At 40.1% G+C, this 25,974-nt stretch overlaps 1 protein-coding gene across 2 annotated transcripts in view; it reads left to right on the top strand.

Moving 5' to 3' along the window:
* The first annotated feature begins 803 nt into the window (after positions 1–803).
* The window catches only part of ZNF385B (zinc finger protein 385B), a 415,712-nt gene continuing 390,541 nt past the window's right edge, over positions 804–25,974 (top strand). For both annotated transcript variants that reach the window (XM_038000630.2, XM_038000628.2), the window contains exon 1: positions 804–1,326. The gene's annotated coding sequence lies outside the window, so the exon portion shown is untranslated. The remainder of the gene's footprint in view (positions 1,327–25,974) is intronic.

Genomic DNA, 25,974 nt, shown 5'->3' with positions numbered 1-25,974 from the left:
CATCTCAAGCCCACCCTGGGAGAACAACATTGGCTTTGGCTGGACGTTAAGATATTTATTCTAGACGATTATGACAATACATTAACAGCTGCAGGATTAATTATTTACGTAGTGAGTGTCAATCATCTGAGACAAGAACCAAAGAAAAATATTTTCAGATCATCTGGTTAAAAAAAAAAAAAAAAAACTCTGCTATATAACACAGCTCTCTTGTCATTTATGACTCTTGAACTTCTCCCCAAAGAAGTAATCTCAGAAAACTGCTCTTTTAAAATTATTTTCCCTTTCTTAAGTGTTCTAAGTGCTTTCCCTTTCAGAACCAAGCACCTTGGCCATGTTTGCACTAATTTTCAGAAGATGCCCTCTACATCAGGGTAACCGATGACAGGTTTTAGTTTTGAAAACTTAAACACGGAAAAGAAATCCGGAGGAAAATGAGCCCCCCGCCCACAACACTTTCAGATCCGCGGCGAGGCTGCGTTGCCTTCTGTGCTCCGGGCCTTCCCAGCTCCGCCAAATATGCCGAGGCTGCTAGCTGTGGTCTGCGAGCCCAGGGGTGGTCAAAGAGAAAAAACAAATAGTTGGTCTGACGATCTCCAAGAAGAGAGTTTCACTCTGGGTTGACTAATATTGGACGCATCTGCCCCATCGCGGGGCTTGGCATCTCGGCTTTGGGACCTCGGCCATTGCCAAAGATCTCTTCGGGGACGCGAGCCCCCGGGCTGAGGACCGCGGGAGACCCCTGGTCGGGACGGAGCCTCCTCTGGTTCGTTGTGCGCGCACGCCTGGAAAGGCGGGATTTAAGGCAGCGATGCTGCGGGAGGCTCTGCAGTGTCAACGAGCCCCCGAACGGTCCCGCCTCATTCCCTCTCTTGTGTGTGCCTCGCAAGTCTCTGCTTGGTAAACCGTCACAGCTTCGGCGCGCGAGAGTGGCGTTGGCACGTCCAAACCCCGGGGTCCTCGGCCAGGCCAGGGGGGCGGGCGCGCGGCGGGGCCGGGCCGGGCGCGCCCAGCGGGCTCCGGGCACACGCCCCTCACCTGGGCGAGGCCCGGCGCGCAGGCGCTCAGCGCGGGGGCAGCGGCTGGGCGCTTAAGCCCCGCGCGGGCAAGAGTTGGACAGTTCAGGGGCCGTGCCGGGCCGAGCTGTCGCCGGCGCCACCTCCACGGCCGCCACCGCCACCGCCTGGGCTGCAGCAGATCGCGAGAGAACGTCTGCGCGAAGCCCCGGTGCAGCCCTGGCGGGACCGCAGCAACCACCCGAGCGTGAGCAACAGCTTCCCGGCTGGAGGAGCCACTGCCCCACGCGCCCGCGGCCCGCGCGCCGAGGTAAGCTGCGGGCGCCCAGCCCAGCCCAGCCCGGCGCCCCCGGAATGGGCGCCCTCTGCTTGCCTGGCCCCCGCCCGCCTCCGCTTAGCGAGCCTGCACCTGGGCGCGCCGACCCAGGGAATGGCCGGGAGCCCCCCTCCCAGTAGAGTTTACACTTGCCGTCCCACTTGTAGAGGAGGGCGCCCAGGCGCCTCTGGCTTCCACGACCTAATCCTAACTCCTGCGAGTCCCTGGAGTTAGGATTAGGTCGTGGAAGCCACAGGAGCAGACTCCTCAGTTCCCCAGGGTAGGCTCCAATTTCCAAGGACGCATGGAGAGGAGAGAGGACGAGGAGAGTGCCCCGCTGTGGTTAGCCGCAGCGCCTCGTCACCTGGGCTGGAAGTTTGGGGTTTGTCTTTCTCTCAATGACCGGCAAATGGGTAGTTAGGGGACCGAGGTGTGGGAGGAGGGTAGCGATCGAAGCTTGGGGTCGTGGGAGAGTTCAGAAGGTCCCCAAAGTTTGCACTTGTTGGAAGCCCTGAGGGGCGGCCTCGGACACTAAGCGCTGGTGAAGGTGTCAAGGAAGGGTGGGAGGACACTGTGGGACTGCGGAAGGGACGAGGAGAAGGGGAGGGGGAGGACCATCTGTTTCGCCACTGTTATGTGCGGGGGCCCGTGGGGAGAAGGGAGAACTGGCAGGACGATGCTTCCCCAGACTCTGGAGGACAAACAGTTTTTATGGTGAACCTGGATAGGGAGTGCTGTTCTTCAGGGGAAATAAATTGCCAAGAAGTATCCCCCCTCTCCCCACACCCATGAATACAAAATAAACGCAGTTTTGGAATGCGCTCAAAAGTTCTTGGGTTGGGAAACGTCTTCTTTCATTTTCATACAGAGATGAGGTTTGCATTTCCTTTTGGTTTTGCTTTGCTGAGGAATATCACACCAAGGGGAATGCAAACTTTGTCAAGATGTAGTAGCAAAAGATGTGCCTATAGAATGAACAAAACATTTGTGTTATAGGGCCCTGCATAAAGCGTGGAAACTGGCATCTTCCACACAATTCATGAAACGGTAGGAAATGCATTTATCTAATTAAAAAGAAGGCTTTTCATAAAGTCAATAAGCTACATCTTAGATAAGTTAAAGGCTTTGGCTTAAAAGAACTCTCTTAAATGTTCCAGGGCCAAATTTCATCGGTTTTCAGAGTCCTTTAATCTTATTTTGATGCCATATGTGCATTGAGTATGTGATGCCCCTTGCCTGTAACAGATAAATGCCTTTAGAATGCAAAATACAGCATTGCAAGTTCTGTTGCTTGAGGTTTTTAAGATGGAAAAAAATGCTTACTTGATCAAAGTGTTGGTTGTTTTTCAGATTCTATGTTCCCATAAATTAAATATTTGTGGATTTATAATTTACACTCTTACCTATTTCCAAAAGTGATTTGAGGAAGCTTGGGATAAAAACCACAAACCAAATAGCTGTTCTTGTAGATCTCCTTGACCTCTCTTGGATGCATTAGTAGCAAAATGCGTTGGCGAAGGTGAATTCTCCTAACAAAGGAAAAATTACTGTCCGTGTTGGAATCATCTTGGTGATATTAATGTTTTGCAGCATAATTATGTGCTTTGTTTGCAGTATATTATTTTACATTACATAAGTAATGATCTCTTTATAGACGTTTAATAACCACTAAGTATTATCTATATTGAAAAAAAGTTGATATTTTACAGCATTTTAACGATATACAGATTCACAGAGCAAAAAGAAAAAACAATGAATTTAATGTATTTTTCTTCAACTAAGGTACAAAGAAAACCAAATGGAGGTGTCTCCTCTACAGTCAAATCAGAGAGCGAACTGTCATTAGTACTTGTCACCCAAATATGGCCAATTAGTGAGACCTGTCAGCAGCTGGAGGAAAACTCTACAAAGTGTAACTATTAAATGAGGATCGATCAAAGCACATCAGGTGCCCTCAGCATTCTTTTTCTCAGGCAAGTGACCTGATTCAGAGAAAGAAAAAAAAATCTTTCAAAACAATTCTGAAAGGTGAAATGCCTATATAGACTGATGCTATGTGGAGTTGGGCACCATGAAAAAGACAAAGATCTTAAGTCCTTGGACTGGCCACCCCGCCTCCGCTGCCCTTAGACTTTTTTTCCCAGCTGAATTTGAAGATATCATTGCTTGATTTTTAACAGCAACAATTTATATTTAAAAAATTGAGCAATTAACTAACTTCTTACGGGAGTGAGTCTTTGTTCACATAAATAAAGAGCAAAATTTGCTCTGCTGTTCCCATAGTATCCTATATGTCTTCAAAGATCTAAAGAACAGGGAGTGTGTGTCTGTCCTAGTTTCCCACCGCTCTTTATGTGCCTCTAGTTTTTATTATAACCCCTCCATGCCATTTCATTATCTCTGTTTTTCCACCCCCCCCCCCACCCAATTCCTGTCTCTGTCCCCACTGTGTCTCAGTATGGTCTTTTTACCTTTTCTTTTTCTTTCTTTCTGTTTTTAAAAAAAATTGGGGGGATTTCTCTTGATCTCTGTGGCATAGATTATAGGTTATCTCCTTTTTGCTCTTTTGTATGTTACTTTTTATTCAGTTGTTTCCTTTTATTAGTGCTAGATTATTTCTTCCTGAAGTGACATCCTAGCTCTACTCTCCCTCCAAAATTTTATATTTACATTTTGAACCACCTGAGAGATAGCTTTATATCGCTTTCAGGTGCCTCAACTCTACCAGGTCTAAGTTCTAATTAACATCTTTCTCCTAAGTGAACAAGGGTGACTTTGTGTCAATTTTAATATTTCTCCTAGTCATTGACGACACTCCCAGTATCTTTGCTTTCCACATAAAATTCACAAAGTCCCACAGACTTCATCTCCACGATGCTTTATGATGCCTGCTTCTACATCTTTCTATTCCCATGGTGGCTATTTTTTTGTCTTCTTATCTCTTTCTAAAGGCTATCACAGTGGCTTCCTGACTCATTTCCCCTCTCCATTCTCTCCCAATGCATTTCACACTCGGTTTTGCAGAATAAGCTTCCCAGAAGAGAACCGAGCTTAATCACTGGCTAGTAAACTTTTCCTTAGTGTCCTACCAAGTGACATATAAACCCCTCCTCAAACAGTGAAGACCCTCTGCAGTCCAGCCTCAGAGTAGTGCTGCATTTTTAAATTTGATCTTATTGGTTGGTTGATCCAGTCATTAATTTATTAATTTATTCAGTGAATATTTGAGTGCCTACTACATGACCAGCACAGCGCTAGGTGATAATTTTAAAAGCACCATATGTATTGGCTCCATGATACATTTCAAATATTATTTTTCAATGTTGGAATCTACTATTAAAATATAATCTTAAATGGTTGGAATGGGGTCCTAACAATCCCACTAGCTCCCCCTCCCTACCCTTGGTAGTCTTGAGGCGTCATCATAGAGTCCCAAGTCTCCTTGGTACAATTTGAGGCTTCTCTAGGCTGAAGGCAGTGTTTCCTTAACACAGCAGGTCTCTGAGCTCTGTGTTGTTGCTTATGTTGTTCCCTCTGCTAGGAAGGGCCCTCTCACTTCCCTACAATCATTTCCACTTGTCAGAGAGTCAGTGCAATTGCTACATGCCTCCTGATCTCCCTCTGCACTCCAGCTTTTGCTCCAGCAAACTGTTATATTTTGCTTGACCTCTTCCCTGTGGACTACGAGTCAGAGTCTTCCTGATATATATGTGCTTTCTGCGTTCTCACCTAAGAGCACTGCACCAACGTTGCCTGACATGGGACCTTCATTTCCTGAAATACACAGCTCAGAGCCTGTCGTATCATAAGACATCAACAAATAATTTAACTAGTTGGATTGAATTTTACCCAGTTCTGTAGTCCCAATTTGTGTAATAACTGTTTTTTATTAACACCTCGACATGGTTTTTATAGTACAACCAGTGCTTCTTAAACTTTAATGTGCATATAAATCTTTAAGAAAATCCTATTAAAATGCAGATTCTGGTTGAACAAGTCTAGGATGAAGCCCAGGATTATGCCTTTCTCACAAGCTCCCAGGTAATTTTGAAAGAGGTGATCCTTGAACCGCGCTTTGAAAAGCAAGGCAGTAGATGATGCTTAACAGATTTGGGGTTTTCTAGCAGCCCCTGCCTCTCTGCCTGGAGATTTTCTACAGTTTGTTTTTGCTTCAATATTATTTTCTATTTTGAAAGTACTGTTGGCTTGGATATGCTTTCCGAAGCTGAATGGAAGGTTTGTTTATTCCCTTGTATTTGTACCTCATTTTACTGATACATGATTGCAGTTGCTAGTTCTCCTTACTACATTTTTCTCTGGCCAGTTACGTTGCTTTGTTAAATATTCCTTCTCATTTCCCTATTATTTGCAGATTGCAGATTGCTATTCTCCTTTCCCACTCTGCTTTGACTTTTTTTTCTCTCTCTCTTTTTTGTCTCTGCTCTCTCTATTTCTTAAAATTCTCTTCAGGTGCCTTGGCTGACTCTATGCCCCACCTGTTTTCCTACTGCTTCCAAAATTTTTCAGCAAAAGGAGCACTGAAATAGGGCGCAGGAGACTCAAGCTCTCCTTATTGCTAGGGTGAGATGTTGGGCACGGCTGTTTCTTTTCTGGGCTCCTGTATCACTTGTAGATGAAGGGCGTGGGTTACCTCCTGGGTCTACTTAAGCACTAAAATGCCATGTGGGATCTGCACGTGGGGCAGAAGGAGGAGCAGGTTGAGGGGAGGAAACAAAAATCTTCTGATGATGCCGGTGCTGATGTATGCCCCCGTCTGGTGTTCCTGTTTCAGGTTCCTGTTCTAGATAAACAACTTGAACTTTAGTTGTTATTCTAGCACTAATTGAAGAAATATTCCTATTTCTTAAGAAAATGAATATTCCTTGGTAGCCTCTAATCCAGTTGTTCTCTCTCCTGGATTCACACTGTAATCACTTCAGGAGCTTTAGAAAAACAGTGATGCTCTTAGCCATCTCTAGGGGATGTTTATATGTCAGTATTTTAAAAATCTTCCCCTTTCCAGCCTGGATGGAGAGCTACCTGGTCTGTAAAGGCAGTGTAGTGTGGTATTTAGGAACACAGCATTTTCCCAGATCAAACCATGGCTTAGCCACTCACCACCAGATTTGAGAGCTTGGGGGCAGGAGTTACTTAACTTCTTTGGCCCTCAATTTCTTCATCTGTGAAATGGGCTGACTTGGTTATAGGATAATGTCTGGGGAGCCAGCAGTAGAGTACTGTGCACACTGTGGTTGTTCAAGAAATGGTAGTAGCTGTTTATCACCATAATCATGCTATTCAAACTTACTGCACTGGTTACGGGTCATCTTGCCTTAGCCAAGTTAACACTTTTCTTGCCCCCCGGTCAGTTTCAAGATATTCAGTACCAGATAATCAGTCTGAAAAGAAATGTATAAGCATATTTTTTAGAAGTCAGTGAAAAAATACAGAAGAAAGCATATATACTAATAAAAAACAATCACCCTTTTGCTTTTGATCTATTTGGTGCCACATCAATTCTATGATCTCATAAATAGCAGAGATGGATTAAAATACATATAAACTAGTACAAAAGATGACCAGGCTTTCATACCTACTTTATGAAAAATGACTTAGTCTTTTAATAAAGACAGTTCTATCATCAACAAATAAAGATTGAAATTCATGGACCTAAGAGAGCATTTTATTTTGGAAATAAATATGAATGTACAAAGCATTTGCATTTCTGAGTTTATAATGGGAAATGGAATTTAAAAATAAGAAAAGCACAGAGAGAGAGAGCGATATCCTGTGCTATGCAGGCTAAAGCTAATCAACTTTTTCTTTTCTTTTTGGCTGAGATTCTGAAATAGCCATTATGTTATTATGTTATCATTATATCAGCAAAACGAAGATTAGATAAATGGACATAAACAATATTAACTGGGGCCCATATTCCACTTTTTTTTCTGTACACATCTGAAAATAAATAAAAGGTGCTCTGTGATTCCAGTGGGCCTGGCAGAGTTACTCAATCATGATTATCAGAGATTGTTATGCTTATATCCTTTGCATGTGAAAGAACTATAGATGAGTACGGTTTTTCATTGTTTTCTCTTGGAATAAAAAGTTTCTTTTCTGTATTATTTACTTTAGCATCAAGGAGAATATTTGCAGTTAAATCTTCACCGACAGCCTAATGTTTATTTTCCATACTGTGTTGTGATGTGTACTTTTTTATAACACAATTAAGAAGACGTGATGAAATTTTTAAAAGTACTTTGAGCTACACTAAGAAAAGGCCCATTGTGAGAGATAATGAGTGAATTCTTCTAAATCTTTGCTTAGTATACCAGTGTTAAAATTGTGTAAAATTCTACAGAGAGCTGTGATTTTTGATGTGTATTAGTTAAAGAGGTCCATCAGATGAATAGTGTAGTAAACAAGGTTTTCATCGCCTGGAGGCCTGGACTCTTGGTTGGCTTACACTGATTTCGAGCCAGGGCTCAGCTTCAAATTCCTCTTAGGCTTAACGGATTCCTATTCCTGTGAAATAGGTTGGTGCAAAAGTAGTTACAGTTTTTGCCTTTTTTTTTATGGCAACCTAATAATAGGTAAGGATATGGTAATGACTACCATTCATTCAAAGACCGTCATTAAATCAGTGTCATTGTATGTTTAGAGTTAAAAGAGATCTTTGTACAAAATCCTCACTGATAAATTAGAAAAATGAGACCCAGAGAATTTAGAATATTTAAAATTTGAGTCTAGGGAAATTAAATATTACAAGTAAGAATAGAAAACTTCCAGCATTAACACTAGCATTTAAGCTTCACAGAGAAATTGTGTGGACCCTGTGATTTCCTTAGATTTGATACTTTGGATGTGAAAAAGCTTTTTCTTACAGGCTGAAGTAGAAGGTAAAACTTACATGGTATGAAAAATCTAATGCTTAGAATAAGAGCACAAAAATGCCATTGTTTGTATACAAATACACATACTGGTATATAAACACAGCCATTTCAATTATATATATATATATATATATATGAAATTTTCTTTAAATAAATTAGCCATTGTGCATATTCTTAGACATCTGGAAATGCTGATGATTAAACACATCTTAGTCCCTGCATGTGATGCACTGTTGAAGATGGGAAGTAGCAGAGCTTAAATGTTGAGTTTGGTTCTGGAGTCATACTTTGTGGATGCAAATTTCTGTTCTATTTATTAGTTGTGTGACTTTGACTAAGTGACTTAACCTCTCTGTGCTTTAGTTTACCAAGTCTGAGAGATAATGAAAGAATCTTCCATGGGATTGTCATCAGATAAAATTAGATAATGCACATAGCATACTTCACAAAGTTCTTGGCACCTACACCATACTCATATAGGTAGCCATAATTGTACATTATACAGTTTAATTATTAATATTAAATACCTATAGGTACACTGATTTCTTTGCCAAGATAACTTCTGCAACTCTGACTTTTAAACCTTCAGTTTGAAACTTACTAGGTATTTTTCAATTGTGTATTTTCTGTTTTCTCATCTGCCTTTCCTTGTTTACTTTAAAAGAACAATGAAATGAAAGAGCATAAAAATGTGGAATTCTAAGCACTACAAGGACTTCTGAAAATTTATAACCATATGAAGCACAGGTGCACTTGGGTTCTTGGACTTTTGGAAGTCCAAGTAACTTAACACATAGCTTCTTGTGAATATGCTTTCTGAACTTAGTACACATGTGTAAACCTGGAATGTTTGGAAATGACCCAAGTGAGGGAGTGATCCAGGTAGAGAAGCCAGCTTATGTAAACAGGGTCTGTATAACTAAAGCAGACTCATTTAAGGACAGTCTTTTTTTCAGGCACTAGAATTGTATTAATAGTTGGATAGTCACCTCTCCTGGGTTCATAGGCATTTGTTTTCACATCCAAATTTGATTTTGTAAATTGGAATATAGAAAGAAAAATAATTTGTAAGAGAAAGATATCATTGGCAAACTGTGGGGAGGATTACCAAAGAGCTTAAGTCCATATATACCTCATTACTACATGTGTAGTTCTTAAGGGTCAATCTAACTTTCATAGGAATAAAATCTTCAAGACTCAGAATGAAGAAGGCAAGATTTAGTCCTGTTCCTCTTTTGCATAGTCATCTTTTCTCCCATGCTTGTGGTCATCAAGCTGGTTCTAAAGCTATCTCTAGTGTAGTCATTATTGGACTTTAGCATGTGGAAGAAGACCTGGGAACTGGCTAAAGATACAGATTCAGGGAATTAACCCTTGAAAGCTCTGACTCACTAGGTCTGAGGTAGGACCCAGTAACTAAGTATCCCAGGTGATTGACAGACCACACTTGGAGAATACTCCTACCTTAAGTTGCTCTGAGAAATCACCCACGTGGAACCCGTCATGTGTGAATTCTGGAGAACCAGTCTGTGCTCTCTCATTGGGTATTCCCTGGCCTTTACCTACAGGTTTTAGTCCATGATGGGCTTCCATGCCAGCATGAACCACTGGACGCCTGCCGCAGTATCTATGTGAGCTCACTCATGGTATATGGATTCCAGGGCCCAAACGTAACCCTACAAAATCTAAAAGAGGTGGTAGGGGGGTGAGGTGCTGGAGCCAGCAATTTTTGGCTACCAAGATGATAATTATGACTACATGGAGTTTCACCTTTGCCTCCATGACTCACAGTCTTTTTGTAACCACATTGATGGCAGTGACCAGATGGATAGTATTGAGACCACTATGGCTATTGAATGTGAGCAGTATCTCTCCCCTTGCAAGTCTGCAGGCTGATTTTTCCTTCTCTGCATCCTAGGAAAAGCCATTTATTCTGTCCTTGTGGTTTTATGGTGAGAAATAGGCTCCTTTCTCTATGGTCCCTTCCTGCCTTCCCTTCTCCACAGCTGCCAAGTGGAGATTGAGATGACTGTGCCAAACGTACAGATGTGGTGGTGCACATTCACACTGCTGTTGCCCTGGCAGAGACTTCCTCTTTCAGCCCTTGCAAATCCTTGAAGTCTTTCTTGCCTCACTGCGCATAGCTTTCATAAGCAAGGTTTAAATTTGTCAAGAATTTCACAGGTTTTCAGATCTGTTGTCTTTCTTTTATATTACACTGGAAAATGAACAGTGTAGTGTACTCATAACTGGCATGGGTCAAAGGTAGTCTGATCTATAGGAAAATTTGATTCTTGAAATCACATTTCTGAATTATTTATTATAGCAAGAAAAAATGTTTACTGTGTATGGGTAACAATTCTTCTGAGTCTTCAGTGTGTACTTCTGTAGCTCCATTTACAGTTGCAAACTATAGAATTTTTTCATGTTGCTATATGTAATGAACAAAAATGACATTAAAAATTTTGAAGCATCTTGTCATGAATAGCTCTTATTCTGATCATTGATTATTTTAAAATCCAACAATAGTGTTCTATCCTGTGAAGTAATGCTTTATCTATAAAACCTCAGAGAGTGATTGAGAGGAAGGTGGCATAAAGTGACAGCTTAGCATTTTCTTGTTGTAGGGTTATGTTATGATTGAACCCTACATTCAGCCTTATTCAGCCCTCATAGATGTCAACTTTCTTTTTATTTTTTAAGAGACAGGGTCTTGCTCTGTCACCCAGACTGGAGTACAATGGTGCAATCATATTTCGCTGTGACCTCCAACTCCTGGACTCAAGTGACCCTTCCACCTCAGCCTACAAAGTAGCTAGGACTACAGGTGCACACCACTATGGCCAGCTAATTTGAAAAATACTGTCCAGGTGATGTCTTCCTATGTTGCACAGGCTGGCCTTGAACTCCTGGCCTCAAGCATTCCTCCTGCCTTGTCCTTCCAAAGCATTGGGATTACAGGCATGAGCCACTGTGTCTGGCCTCAACTTCTTTCTTTAGCTATAAGGAAGGGCTCAATGGTAACTGAAGATATTGGTGAAAGGGGTGATTGACAAAATGGTTGACCTACTCAGAAAATGATAAAATCGACCAAATTAAATGTGAGAGGGAACTTTGCATATAGGAGATGTCAGACTTTCCAGATCTTCTTAAGAGGCAAATTACTGGTCACATGGCAAGGTTATCTTCTACCATTAAGGAAAAAATGCAAATGAAACATCTGAACTGTTGCATAAATAAGGCTAATTATGGTGGTAATTTGAGGAGCCCTCCACGGGATGGATTTTTAAGAGTCTGCAGGGCCTGTGTTTAATTGGAAAGGTCATACCACACTAAGGATCTCTCGGTCTAGCCCACTTTTTCTTCTCTCTCAAGCCTTATTATAACCACAAGAAAGTGTGCGCTAGGATAATGATTTCAGCACTTGTTGAAGCCACTCTAAGCAGCCTCACATGATGAAAGACACAAAGCAGAATCTGTGTGAGTCTCCCACACCTCCCTGGCTGCTGTTTCTTAACCCCCTTTAGCAAGAGGACAGATAAAGCATGTGCCTCCCCATCTGGTTCTGAATAAGAGAAGGCTTTGAACAGACGTGGTAGTTGCCTGCAAACACTTGACGGGATGACATGTGGACAAAGAAGTAGATTCATTTTCTGAAGTTCCAGCAGGCACAACCAGATTCAGTGGGTGGGATCATAGGGAGGCAGATTTCAACTCAGTATGAGAAAGAACTTTCAAACAATTCACTGTCCAGTAATGGTATGACTGCCTTGAAGTTTCATGCTCCCTCTAGCTGAAAATATGTGATGGATGAGAGGATCAGCCACTAGACATAACAGAAGGAATTTTTGCATTGAGTGGAAGCTCAGTTGAGCTCATTGCTACAATCTGTCCCCTTCTTGGCGTTACTGATAAAATAATTTGAGGAGTGACTACAGGGAAGAGGGATATATAAAAAGAAAAGAAGTGAGAGAGGTGTTCCTGAACTCTTTAAAAGATGACAGAACAATTACTTCACCTTTCCCCCCAGCTTTTTATTATTTTTCCAACTTTTGAGCACACTGCACTTATTGAACACCTACTATATGCCAAAGCATTATCTCATTTAACAGCAAAAGGCACAGATCCCAGTGTGTTCCCTCTTAGCCAGAATTCTGCAATTGTTTGCTACCCTTCACACAAGGATCAAGTTCTGTGGTCATCTTCAGTGACTTCTCACAGGTTGTGCTCCTTACCTATTGCAGCTGAGCTCAACTCCTTGATAATCTTTTCATGTTTCTGTTTCACTTTTTCTGTGTTTCTTATGGTGCTTGCAATATTCGATTGCAATGATATGTTTGTGTTGGTTTTTCTCACTGGACTGTAAGCTACTTGAGGGCAGACCCCTTGACTTATTTATCAGGTTAATGACTATATAAGTGTCTAGCAGATAGTAAATGCTAATGTTTATTGACTCAATATTTGATTGCTCCTCTCATCACACCACTCCCTCAAAAGAAATACCCATGATGACTTTTATCCTCAACGTTTGAAACTAAAAGGAAAAATACCGGAATATTCTTTGTCTTCTGGACCCTACCTTCCCAATACTAATCACATCCTCATTGCTTACCCCACCCATTCTATTTCAGGGATGGAGGGAAAGAATTATGCCAAAAAAATCTCCAAAAGTAGAGAAGAGAAAACCAGCTGTTATGCAACTCCTTCATCTCCCCAAATAGATGTGTTGTCATCGGCATCACTAGTGGAAGGATGAGGAGGAAATCCTTCTCCTGCTTTTAACTAGCTGTGTAACCTGTAACTAGTCCTGTGACCACCTCATTTTTTCATTCATGATGATTTTAAGACTCATTCAGCCTGAAATTCTGTAATTCATAATCTCATTTCCCTTCAGAGGTTTTCTGAAGTCCTCTTGTCCTTTTCCTCTGCATGGTATTCTCCTGAATAACCACAAAGCCAAAATGATGCTGACAAGGGAAGCAGTGTTGGGCTTAGAAGCTTGTTTGGGAGATGGCATTGGGATAAGATTATATTCTTTATGATCTGACACCTTCAGATTGAGTCCCTGCTCAATTAGGCAAATTATAAACATATTTAAACGGAAGATTCCTCTATTGTAAAATGGGCACAATGTTATGTATCTCATAGGACTGCAAGGACTCAATGAGGTAGTGTATATTAAGTGTTTTCCTGTTCCAGAAACCTGATAAACCCTTACAAATGATAGCCGCTATTATTTGGAAATAGTCCCCTCTCTTTTTCTCTTCCTCTTTTCTACAACACCTGAAAGAGACCAACACCCAAGTCCTGAAGAAGTTTCCTTGGCATGGGTTTTGTTGTACTCTTGAACATTGTTTCTTCTTGTTGTAGACTCAGTAGAGGACAGTCAAGTTTCCTTCCTGCTGAGGCATTCCACTCAATATGTACAATGGCCAAAGGAGCAGCCCATTTCATAGTGGTTGAGACTATATTTATTTTAACATTTGCATAGAAGACACAAATGTTACTGAGGAGACTCTGGAAATGGATGTGGGGTCATATATCTTAATATCACATAGTGTATCTCACTCAGATCAAAATTCCTTTATTTGAAAGGCTTTGACTGAGAAATGGTGACATAGCAGCTCCTGAGCCTGACAATAAATAGACACCTTATAAAAATTTATGAAGTTCAGGTTGTAAAGAACAAACTGCACATACCAAATAGTAACATTCTTATTAAAATAATTTCATCTTTAAGTGCATTGTCGCTGCAGTGCCTATAATAGAAGCTTGTGCTATGGCTAGATACCTCAACAGCCTGTAAACTTTTATATGGGCTTTTGGAAAGGGATGATCGGTTTACAAGATATGATTTTCTCATCTCACCAAATTAGATTATTAGAGATAGTGTCTCTGGATGTAAAATTTTAGTCCTGAGTAAACCTGTACCTCTGAGACACTGTGCAGCCTGCTAGCAGAGTGGAAATGGAGCATAATAAATTTGCCCTGAGCCCATGTCTCTCCACATAGCTCCATAATTCATTCTTTGCTTGGTACCCATGACTGCTTTTTTACAGCAAATGAGTCTACATCCAGGCTGGCTCCTTTCGTGTGCAGCACCTCCTCCTTGCTCCACACCTCACCTCTTGGCATGCTAGACTCCTCTCAGTCTTCTTTCTAGAGCTATGTGCCACCATGGACCCTCTGTCCAAGCTGTGCATGATTGTATGCCAAGCAGTTACTCTAGTTATAGACTTCTTTGTTGAAGTAGACTTTTAAAAAGATACTCTGTTTCAAGTGGATTAAAACAAATAACAGCATCTGTGGACCACATCAGTATGTGCAATGACTATTTCACTTATTCTTTTCTGAGTCTCCTCTGAGGGGTCAGAGAAGGGGCAACCTGCTACTAATACCATATTGCTTCTTTACTCCAGTCCCTTCCAGAGCATCCATCCATGCTGCCCTGTGGCCCCCATGGCTTCTCTCCCTCTCCTCTGGTTCAACGTAGCTTTGGTCCAATGGCATTGCCACTATCTGCTACTACAAAGTCAAAAATGGCTGCAAGGAACTTAGGAAAAGAGAAGGGTTTAGGGAAGCTTTCTCCGCAGTGGAGTGGAGACAGCCATACAAAACTGGGAATTAAATACATAGTTTCTGGTCCTGTTTCCACTCTTAATTATTGTGGTGAGATTGGGCAGGGGATTTATCTTTAGTGGACCTCACTTTTGACATGTGTGAAACAAGTAGGAATAGATACATTTTAAGAGAAAATTTTATTATGAACTATATAGACATGGAAAATTGACCTCCGTCTTTTCTTTTAATGCAATAATTAGGTGTCTTGAGAAGAAGCTGGTAGAATCTGGGGCTTTGGCAGAGGAGTTATCAAAATAATTGTGCTACCCTGCAGGGTATAGTGTGGGCACCACTCAGAAATAACTTTGTGTAGATAAAAAACTTTCTAAGTTATCAGCTATAGCCTGGTCATAGGGCAGGCACCTAGCACAGCAGTTCGATGAAGAATATAAGAATGGAATGTGTAGCAGACAAGAAGCAGTGGCACCCAATTTGTCAGTTTTAGGGGAAGAGTATATTTGTGTTCTTCAGCGATTGTAAACACTGTTAACTAAGTAGCTTGTTAAACTTTTACAGAAAGCTTCCACTGCATTTATTTATTCACATTCTCTTTAACTCCTTGAATTTGGTAAGAGCCTTTATTTCTTGCCTACTTTTATAGAGGAAGAAACTGAAGCACTGACACATGCTATAATGTGCTCAAATGACACAGCTGTATGGTGGCAGAGCAGGAGTCATGTCTCACAGAGGAGGATGGTCTCCTAGCTGCTCTAGGTGAGTCTGTGGACCAGCAGCACCAGGATCACTTGGAAGCATGTTAGAAATGCAAAATCTTAGCCCCTGCCTGAAACCTACACAATCAGGATCTCTACTTTAAACCTTCAGGGGTTTTGTGTGCACATTAAATTCTGAGAAATACAGTAATCTAGTGGATACTATTGTCTCCACTAAAGACTCTTCTCTGTTTCATGCTTTGGGCACAGGTTTGGCCCTCTGGGTTCACTGAGAGGCCAGCCTGTACAGGGGAAGCATGCCTGAGGGTACCCCAGGACAGCTTCCTGGACTTGGTATGTGAAATAAAACAAAAAGAGTTGTCTTTATTTTCCATGTAGGTAAATGGGCTATTTAGAACCACACAAATAGATAAGCAGGATACGCAATGCTTGTCTCATTCAAAGGCCTTGTAAGTTAGCTCCTGGGCAACCCCCTTTCTAACATCACCACCTTGTGTTAGCAAATTTCCGTTTGAAAATATGCAAATGTAACAGAACAAGCCAGCAACATATCTGATTAAACATCTGAGTGATTAGAACAATTTAAACTAAGTCTTGTACCTGTGTGTCTAAAATGACTTTAGATGCTGAGACTGTTGGAGCATGTTCTATTAGTTCGTGGTTCCAAATTCTGAAAATAGCCATTACAGATGTTTTATAAGACTATGGGTCTGAAATGTAAATGTAAAAATACTGAACAGCATCAAATTTGAGACCTAAAAATGCTGTAATTACTATTTTGACAGTCAGCAAAAGTCATCAGCTCCTCTAAGGGGATGACTTTCCATAGCCAACCAAAAGTATGTATTCAGTCATTACCATGTGCAAGTATGCCAGTGAAGAGAATGTAGTCTAAGAGAGAATCTCTGAAACATCCCCTTTATCTTTCAAAAGAACAAGTTGGCTTTGAAAAAATTCTGCTAGCCACATGACATGACAACTCTTAATAGGGTCCAGATAATTAAATGGGATGGACAATAGGGACCCATTTTGTTCTAAGATCTCCAGGACCACCTTAAACATACTTTGAATTCTAGGGCATCTAATATACCAAGTTGTAAATATGGGATAATGGGCGATTTAGTTCTTGCATTCCTTAGGAGGTCTCTAGGATCTCCAAAATAGTGAAACTCTTGCCAGTTTCCTATTGTGACCATCTGAAAGGGTTATGTGTACACATGTTGCTTTGCACATACAAGCTCAGAATATGGAAGAAGGGCTGCAAATCTTTACAAATGAGTTTTGGAAAATATGATGTATGTGATCTATATATTTCTTTTGCATGTGAGGCAGGTGTGACATGCCCTTTGGATGATGACTTTATCCTTGATCCTTGTCCCGTCAATTTTGGTGGCACTTGCTCTCACATTTACAAGTAGAATGACATTTTTGTACTGGCTGAGTACCCTGGGTCGAACTGCCTACACTAACCACAGCCCACCTACTGTTGAGATTTTTCATCTTTTTAGACTGGCATTATATTATGTCACATTGTATATCACTGGTTCTTTAATTTTTTTCTTACCTGTCATATCCCTCACCCTTCTTCAATTTATTTTATTGTACCCAATCAGCTCATATGACTCACGAAAGAATTGAACTGGGAAAAGGCTGAATATTTCAGTAAACCTGTGGCAATAATTTGCTGTCAGAATATATATTTATATGGAGAAAATATTCTATGATGGACATCAGTTTATTCTTCTGATCATCTTAAAGCATTTCTACCTGTAGGGCTATTAATTTCTGGATTGAGATAATCAATTTTATTGGAGCATCAGTCTTGTATGGTGTTTTGGTAGTGATCATTATGCTCCTGACATTCGGAAAAAAAGAATATCCCAGGTATATGGATACTGTACATGTCACCAGGACAAGGTTACAAAGAAAGACAATGGGATAAATAAGTCCTGAACATGGTTCTTTAAGTTTAATAGTTTATAGATGTTATCACTCATGAGAGAGTTATGATTTTACTCAATGCTCTTTATATTTGGAGGACCCTTTGTTATTGGATTTTCAAGTTCTGAGAGTGATAGAGCTTGATATAAGTAGTGTTATCTTTTTTAAGGTCACAATTAAACATCCTGTACATTTTTACTTGCCTGGAGAGTCATATTGATTATTTACTCTCTCTCCCAACCTTTTTGCAGTATCAATGAATCAAATGGTTTGATTTTTTAATTCAGATAATTCTTTTGGCTGAACAATTATGATGTTTTCACCTTGGTTTCCTTTTCTGTTCTTCCTTGCTTCTTTCTTTAATTTTAAATCTTGCTGAAATAGAAATAACACCAGTGATAGCAACCAGAGACTATGGGGTGCTTGACTGTGTGTGGTTGTGTTGTAAGCCCAGGACACGTATTATATTGTTTAATAACAAGGTAGACATTATCATAGTCCCCATTTTGAAACTGATGCTTAGGAAGTTGAGAAACCTTTTTAAGTCATAAGACTATAGTGACTGACAGGCTATGACTGTGAACCAAGGCCTCACTGACTCTAGAACCCACCTTTATTGCAAGAGCAGAAAGGAAATTTAAAAATCATTTAGTTCCAACTATTATTTTTACAGATGAAGAAATAGGTCAAGAGAAGTTAAATTCTTTACCCAAAGGTCATACAACAAGCAAATGGGGGAGGCGGTTTCAATTGATGTCCATTTTCAAGGAGGTTATGCTGGCATTTTCTGTTCTATCTAATAGACCAGCTTGGATCATGTATCATCTCTGGACCAATCTGCTGTAACAAGGAGTATGAACTCATTGTACAGAATTGTTCAAAATGGCTTGCTCCCTTCTTTCTGGGGGTTAAGGGGAAGGAATTCTTGTGACTGGGCAGAGACTGCAAAAGCTGTTCACTGAATGGGGTTGCTATCTCCCAGGGATGGAAGAAGCCCAGTTCTAGGCAGACTCCTGCAAAAGGAATTTTCCATGTTATTAGAATTCCTTTTTCCCCTCAAAGTAGATAAAATTCAGGGTGTAACCAGCCTGATTTGATTGTTCTTTGCTCAGTCCACTCTCCAGGCCCTGCCTCTATGTTGAAGGTAGATTGAGTTTTACAGATGGAAAAACAGCAGCAGTCCTGAGACTGGCTGCCAAATGGGACAGAAAAGGAGGTGATCTGATGAGTTGTAGCATTCAACTGAAAGGGCACATATACCAATGCACAAATAAAGGCAATGAATGGTGACCGTCCTGAGGAAATAGCAGCGTTTTCTGTCACTGATTTAACAGCATTGAAGGTTTGGAAAAGAGAGAGGCAGCTACTGTGTGAGGTACTGCTTTTGGTATATACCTATGTCACTAGTATATGGATAATACATAACTCAGTTAATATTTACCTTGCAAAGTAATGCTTCGATATAGATGTGTGTCTTGATTGGATTTAAAAATATTATATTTTTCTGTTTACAAAATGAATCTAAACTTATTCAAGGAAGGTACGAAGAAAGAAGTTTTGATTCACTGAGATGTATATGCAGGTGGAAGGTGATTGGTTGTGATTTTTACTTTAGATGCAGACTTCTTTTCCCTTTCCAAATAGTTAGCTAGTTCCCCTGTGCTCCCTTTGCCTCAGGGGAGAGTTGTGTTGCAGAGAGGAAGGAGAAATTGTCCATACTAGAAGAGAAGTGGCTTTGGTGTGCTAGTGGCCCCTTGAGGGGATTCTATCCTGGGAGGTAGGAGTAGCAGAGACATTTGGGAAGCTAAACAGGAAGAATGAAAGAATGGAAGAGAGAGATTGATTTTCTAAGGTTAGTGGATACAATGGTCTGCATCTTTGGAGCACACTCGATGCTGTGGCAGAACTTTGGGGTGGGGGGTGGTGACACCTAGGGAAGCTGTATATCCCTAGCTTTGGCAAAGAATCCTACAGCACCTGAGGGAGGCTCCCTCCACGCCAAAGTCTGGAGAGCCTTTAGTCCATCGGTTTCCTTTTAAAAATGTAAATCCAAGCATGTTTCCCAGTAAAAGATAACTTTGATGGCTTCTTACCTGCAGGAAATAGAGAAGAATATTTTAAGCAGATGAAATAGCATGTGCAAAACTATGAGGCTAACAGCACGTGGACTCTACCAGTGACTCTTCATCTGGATCACAGGGACTGTGCTGAACAGCTGGAGGGAGGGGTAAGGGCTGCTCATGGTGGCCTCGACTGCCATCTGGTGGGGTCTCTGTGGGCCAGTGACATTTCGTAGGAACATGTAATTTTTCAAATAAAATCTTACAAGGAAACTCAATCTATGAAAGAATTAATCATGGAGATTCACATCAGAGTTTCATGCCATGCCCTCCCCATACAACCCTGAGTTCTTGAGGCATCTCTGTGGGACCATAGCTGTGGACAATGGAAAACTCATATCTGATCAGATTTAAGATTTTATAAGATGACCACAATGGTGGTATGAAGATACATTAAGGGACAAAGACAGGGAATTTTAGATTGCATGCAAAGAGACCAGTGAATGAGGAGAAATTTCTGAACACAAACTGGTTATGTAAAAATAACTTTATTTTTCTGTGAGTTTCAGTTTCATAGAATAGTGTGAACCTATTTGATTTGATGGCAGAAGTTTAGTTATATTAATAATTCAGGGTCACATTCTCCTTCTCTGACTTGGAACTAATCCCAGGGGTGTTTATATACATAGTAAAAACCACCGCTTACTCAAAATTTAATTAAAGAGCAAGTACTTCACAAAATTTAACTCATTTAATTATCATTGTAACCCTATGTGGTATGTACTGTCATTATCTCCATCTCACAGATATGAAGAAACTGAGGCCCAGAAAGTTGAGTGATTCCTGGGATTTAAAGCTAGGCAGCCTGGCTTTCAGAATGCTCTGGTATCTGTGTTCTTAACTAATTTAGCTGCAATGTGGAGGTATTTATGGGGAGTGTATCATTTTGTTCTTGAGAGTGATCAATCCTCTCTGGCATCCATCACCATTGGGGTTTTTTGCTTTTAATCTCATCTGGTTCTAGGACATCATCCATGTATGTTGCTCTGGATCTTCCCAAATGATTCTTTCTACTACTCATGCCCTGCGTTAGGATAGGAAGAAATTTTCTCTAGGACTTAACCTAAACCAATGACTCTCAATGGAGATTTTGCCCCCAGGAGACATTTGGTAATGTCTAGAAACATTTTTAGTAGTTACAACTGTGGATGGGGGAGTATGTTACAAGCATTTGGAGGGCAGAGGCCAGGGATGCTGCTAAACATCCTACAACCCACATGAGGATCCCACAGCAAAAAAATTCTCCAGATCAAAATATCAATAGTGCTGAGGCTGAGAATCCCTAACACAGACATGAATTACATTTCAACGGTTTTATTTGCAAAGTCTTGCTTTCTTCCCAGCGCTCTATCTTGCTGGGTAGGCACAAGTTCCCTTTGTTCTTAGATCCCACCAAACCATCCTGGGGTTTCAAAATGATTCCTTTTCCTCCTTCAGGGCTCAGTTCAGGGCTAGTAAGTGGGTTGGGACCTGGGCCCTCTTAATCTCTTGTATCAAAACTCTCCACTTAATCTCAGCCATTTTCCCCCTTTCTTCCTTTTATCTAGTCTGAATATAGACAGCTTTGCTCTTACTCATCTTAGTCTTTCAAATCTATGGCCCATGAATTATTGTTCCCTTAACTTTTGAAATCCAAGCTGTAAGAATTGATTACCTTTTCCTCTGCCTTATGCGATGTGATCCCTTTCCTGGGGGCAATACATGCAGAAAGTCAGCAGACTGAAAGAAGTTTTGCAGAAATGCAGGGAAAAACCTTTATTTGTCCATGTCAGCATTTTCCAGTCTATATTCTGAGGACCACTGGAGATGTTAATAGGCTTTCTATGAAAAGAGGGAACTTCTCTCTAGGAATTCCCAAGTCATGTAAGCATTCTTTAAAGCTCAGAAAAGCAAATTATTTAAATTTGTTTATCCCAGGGCTTCACAAAGTGTTTGACCAGACAACTTTCCTTTTTTCATGGAATCCCTGAGAACATTTTGTGCATAGTTGAGAGATATTAGTCTATGTGATAAATGTGGCCTTTATCAACACATTGGCAGAGAGAAGAGTACAGGTTCTCGAGATATTAAAAGTTAAACTCACTAGTACTTGATGAATGGTTGGTTATGGGAGGTAAGGAAGCAAGAGAAATCAATGGAAAGATAAATACAGAAACTTCAAAATTGAAGGAACAAATTTTGTATCATTCCTTATATATCACAAAGTATTAGGCTCCAGGAATTTTTAAAAGTGTGAACCACCAAATGATGGTACTGAACTTATCTCTCTCCTGGATTATGGTAATGGCTTTCTAAATGGTCTCCTAGCTTTCATTCACTTCCTCTTTTAATTTCAACTCCACAAGGTCAGCAAAATATCTTTCTAAACAAAGACATAATCATGACGTTGCTCTTATCACAGAACTTTGATGGTTCAATTTTGCACAGACAGTCCAAGCTCCTTTGCATAGTATTCAGAGGTCCTTGTCAATGACTTCTTGAATATGGATACACACAACTTAGTGTGGCAAGAAATGAGCGGCTCTTACTCAGCAAGGCCTCACTGTGTACTGCCAGCGCTTATGTGCTTCTAAGGGACCTTGGGGGACAAGGCAGACTGTGCCGGGGGATCACGCATCTGTTCCTGCTCTGTGTGAATGCCTTGATTCCATATGCTTTATGAATATATCTGTAATGTGACCTAATCATAGAATGAAGATGTGTGTGGTCCGTCTCTGCCTATGCGGTTGTCTTCCATTTGCCCTTCCAGATCAACCCTCACCCTTGTCTACTCTGTGCTCTGGGAAGCTGACCTCTTTGTATTCCCCTGCCCACTGTCCTAAAATGGGTTTAGCTAATGAGAAATGTTGGCGGGGGATGGGAGGGAGGGAAGAGATTGAGATCAGGGTGTTTATTCCCCAGATCCCTCCCTGGAAGGGCACCGCATCATGGCTGTGTCCTGAGATGGCCTCTGTTTCTCTCAAGGTGGCCTCTCCCACCATATTTGCTCTTCTCCAGGTTTGAGTAACTACCATCTTGTCTTTTCCCTTTGGGCGTAGCGGTGGTAACACACTCCTTCTTTAGTCCTTGGTTCCTGCAGTATCCTTGTGACTCCTCTACACTCTGACTATATGCTTGTAAATAGTTCTTTAAAAATAAACCTTTTTCAAACTGCCCCAACTTGAATGTTGTATTTCCTTCCCATTGGGACCCTCACTTATATAGGTGATCATCTGAAACACTAAGATTTTTGAGTGTCTGTGAATGGTAAAGATTTAAATGATGAAGAACTAAACAGATACATTATGAAATGTCCATTTTAATGTTTTACCTCATATTTCAAATATCATAAAATGGTGGCATGGAATATTAAGTTTAAAGATAACTTTGAATAAGGATAGTATGCCTTTTTTGGCCCAGAAAGGTCATTTCTTTTGTGATCCATTGACTAATAAAAATTAATGGAAGAGAGCTCTGAGTTGGTGTAAGTGGTGGGGAAGACTCCAACTGCTCACAGTTCTCTCTGGTAAGGTCCTCAAGATTAGGTGTGTTGGGAGGTTAATTGGAGTACAAAGACCCAGGAATCATCGAATGGCTCACTGGCTACAGCTTTTGTAGCTGGTTTTTAATGAATGCCAAATATGCTTTCAAGGATAGGTGAGAGGCAGCTACAGCTAAGCAGTTCTCTTCTGGATCCCGGTATGAATCTTCTTCAGAAGAATTCTCCAGAAATAATTCAGGTTGAAGGCCAGTTCTGGATATTTTTCCTCCTTCAGACTGTTTATAGGATTCTTTGTTTTTCTGAGTTAAGACAGAATATATAGTGCCAGGGCTAAAAGGACCACACTTTTGCAAGGAGCAGCAAAATGCTCCCCCCACCATTTTTTTTTTTTTTTTTTTTTTTTTTGGTTTGCAATAATAACTGACATGTAGCTCTTAGTTTAATTATTATTGGTTCATATTTTCAGCAAAACTTGTATTTTGAAGGTAGTTTTATATAAATTAATTTCACCTTTTATGATTCTAGTCATGAAGAAAACTACAAATTGCTGATTATTTTTTAGAGAAGAGTGAATAGTGCTTAAATATGACAGACTAGAGATATCATGAAGCTTCCAGTATTCTTGTTAGCTATTTTTTGCTTATAGATCTAGCCTTATAGATATTTATATATCTATCTATATATAGCTTTACATTCCAGAGAAGCATGTGCTTTCCTTTCCCGAGGAATCTTGTTTTGGAAATGGCAACATAGCAAGCATTTCCTTTGGAGTTGCAGAGGGGAAGGAGCTGTATGTATTATAACAACGATACTGGGATGATGTGGAGCAAAGGATAGTAACCACACTTTCCATGTGATTAGAAGTTAGGCACTCCATGTGCATGAAGATTGTGGTGTGAGGGGTAACAAGACAAATCTATCGTATAAGCAGCATTTGCTGTGCAGGCTTTCTTGTTTTGTACAAACTGAAGTACTAGCGTTGTAATCAGTGGTTCATGCTTGGGACATGTGATTAGGGAAGATCCAAGTAATCTTTTGAATATGTTGTTCTCAGACTGTGGTTTCTTTTAGTCTCCCATAGTTATTTGATCATGGAGAGAAATGTTTATCATTTTATTTGAAAAAAAGGATTTAAAAACAAGCACAGCATTGGAACCTTGATCTGTATAACACAAGAATTCTTATTTTATTCACCTCTGTATTCCAGAGTGAACGACTTTTTTTCTACACTGAACCCTGAGTAGGAAATATCAGAGATTTATGTTTTTAAAGAATTAATAAATAAATTGTAGGTATATTGTGCACTTAAAATTTTAGTTTCTTTTAGCTGTGATTCTGAAGTAGTGTTAAAGTGAATAAAAGATAAAATTTCAATTATAATGCAACAACTCTGAAAATACACCTTTTTTTTGGTCATTAAATTATAGTGATGATAGAACGTTATTACCTTTCTTCTTTTAAACAACCTTAGTGTTTATATCCAACTCTACTGTTCTCTGTGTGTTAGGTTACAAGCCTTGTTTTATAACTATAAAGGCTTTAAAAGGAAAATAAGCTTGATATTTATTGTCGTGTCTAAATAAGATAATGAGTGTTTTCTTTTAAAACCACGCAAGCTCTTTGTTGTGAGGAGTGCAAATATAAAATGTGCAAACTCAAATACCCTCAAAATACCTTTCAGATGAAGCAGTATATTTGGAGGAGGGAAAACCACGGTGAGTCAGCTGTCTCTTCAGGCTTTGCTTTCAAAACAGTTGCTGACTTGTTTAGTGACCTTGGCCATATTGGTCTTATTCCATTTTAGTTTTCCTTTTGACAAGTGAATTTCTTTCTACTAACCTGCTTTTCCTGAATGTGCTTTAGAAAAGAGATGCTATATAAATACTAATTAACAATAATACTTTCTATGTCAGGAGTGAATTTCAATCTGAAATGAGAACACAATTTGTCGATATTTCTTTTGACCTTGTAATCTTTACCAAAAATATATATTTAAAAAAAAACCAATCCAAGTACATTTTAATGAAGTATGCTAGGGTAAATGATTGATAGTTCATTATAATAGAAATATTGTATTCCATATAGTTTCCTTTAAATATTAGCAGCTTGACATTTGGCTTAGCAAGTTGGCAGCTTGAAAATCCCTGCTTTATTAGTTAGCAAATGATTCTGAGTTTTATCACATTTTATTGTCAATCTCAGTTTTTAGGTGCCTAGGAATTAAAAATTATATGCTCAGCTGACCCTTTAATTAGCTCTCATTCTGTCTTGTGTGATTTATAGCCTGGTGGCTTACATGTAAAAATGATATATGATTTAATGAACTGGAAAGGCAGAATAGGTTCCCACCTCTGATGGTTCAATGCTTTTCTCTGGCTGGTGACTAGGGTGCTGGGGGCAAGTGAAGCAGCAGTTGGATTCCCTCATTCATTTATTGTTACAAGGACAGGAAGGTCCAGTTTGCTGTGATTGTTTGCAAGTATACCTTTGTTTCATTAGAAAACACAAGAACCTTGATTCAGATATCTTGAAATAGTTTTTAAAAAGAAATATGAGAGGATTTTGACTCAAATTCTCTTATTTTACATTTTTATTTTATTGCTTTAAATGCAAATATTCCAGGAGAAGCAATACAGAGTTTAACCTGCAGGGTTTGGCAGTGTTTTAACACTGTGGGTCTATGAAGTCCACAGGTGTTTATGAAATACATTAAACTGAAGATTGGGCTAACAGCAGTGGGTGAGAGAGGCAAGATCCCTTCATGAGAGAACAGACAACAAATAATAAGTAAATGCATAAATATGATAATTTTTCACTGTGTAATGTAGTGAGTATTCTGAAAAAAAACTTTATTAAATTATTTTGGAACCCTCACATAAGTGGAGTCATGCAGTATTTGTCTTTTGGTGACT

This window comes from Chlorocebus sabaeus, chromosome 10, assembly GCF_047675955.1.
Source record: "Chlorocebus sabaeus isolate Y175 chromosome 10, mChlSab1.0.hap1, whole genome shotgun sequence".
Taxonomy (NCBI): Eukaryota; Metazoa; Chordata; class Mammalia; order Primates; family Cercopithecidae; genus Chlorocebus; species Chlorocebus sabaeus.
The sequence above is the reverse complement of the archived record's forward strand: the minus strand, read 5'-3'. Positions and strand labels throughout refer to the sequence as shown.